At 34.9% G+C, this 1265-nt stretch overlaps 1 protein-coding gene across 3 annotated transcripts in view; it reads left to right on the forward strand.

Annotated features, from left to right (window-relative positions):
* LOC132168856 (probable starch synthase 4, chloroplastic/amyloplastic) overlaps window positions 1-1265 on the forward strand; it is a 16964-nt gene that overhangs the window by 3014 nt on the left and 12685 nt on the right. The gene's annotated exons all lie outside the window — the stretch shown is intronic.

Raw genomic sequence — 1265 nt, forward strand, 5'->3', positions numbered from 1 at the left:
GCAATGAAAATTTATCAAGGTTGCTCATAGTCCAAATGCTGGGTTGTCAATGAATTAACACTATTTACTCTTTATTTATCTCCAATTAGTTTTCTTAATTCACCAGCAAGAATCCCACCACCTGGTAAAGAAAAGAGAGAGAGAGAGAGAGAGAATATATATGCACACACATAACTGAGCAGTATAGTCCAAACCCAGATTATTAATTTCGTTTTAAAAGTCTTGGTGAAGGACCATACAGATTTTTGTTCATCAGGAACAGTCAGGTCACTCAACTCCTTTTCATCAATATGCTCCACAGCTATGTCCATGTCAACATCATCATCGGAAATGATTTCCTGACTTAAAATTGGGACATTAATTATTGAATCAGCTTCAGATTCAGACTCCTCATCACCATTTAGTGGGAAATCTGCTGTTCTTGGAGGCTGTTCATGAGAGGCTTTCTTCAATTGTTGTGTTTTATGCTGGGAACTGCATGTACGTAAGATATAATCAGGTTAGTGTAAACTTAATATCAACGTTTAAGGTACAGAATTCGCTATCCAAAGATATGATGGACTCAAGATACATTATACAGGAAAAGAAAAAATAAAAACGTAAAATGAGAAGGTTGTTTTCATTGTCAAATTTACTAATAATATTAAATTAAGGAAAAAGTTCTTTCTTTTAACCAAAAATCAAAATATCATGACCAGAGCTGGAAACTTTGGTGAGAATTTATGAATGCTGTAAAAGAAGCGTCACCCTCATGTTCATAATACAAGAAAATTGATTCAAATTAATGACAAGTTTTCTAGGAATGTCAATCTAGAAAATAGGCACATAGTACGTGCCTCATCAGACAACATTTCCTGATTTTGTTTTCAACTCAAACAAGAAGAGCAGCATTCAAATCAGAAGACATGGCACCCAGCTCATATTATGACCATTGCCACAAAATTCATCAACAATGGATGCTGGGAAGCACCAAGTTCATTCGGTGCTATAATGTTTTCCTAATTGTGCATGAATATTTGTATGTAAGATCATATGCTAAAAGGCAACTTAGAGTTGTATTAATATTCTAGCAATCCTTGAATAAACGTTTATCAATCAGATTTTATCCCATCTTGGTTAAAAACAAGTCAACCTAAGGGTAATAAGAGGACAAACGTTGAGGAGTGTGAGGAGTCTAGTAGAACGGAGAGCTACTCCATCACAACTTATGTGGTGTATTTGGATTGAAAGCAATAAGAGGGCTTTTGAAATATTCCATGGGATAT

This window comes from Corylus avellana, chromosome ca2 (assembly GCF_901000735.1).
Source record: "Corylus avellana chromosome ca2, CavTom2PMs-1.0".
Lineage (NCBI taxonomy): Eukaryota > Viridiplantae > Streptophyta > Magnoliopsida > Fagales > Betulaceae > Corylus > Corylus avellana.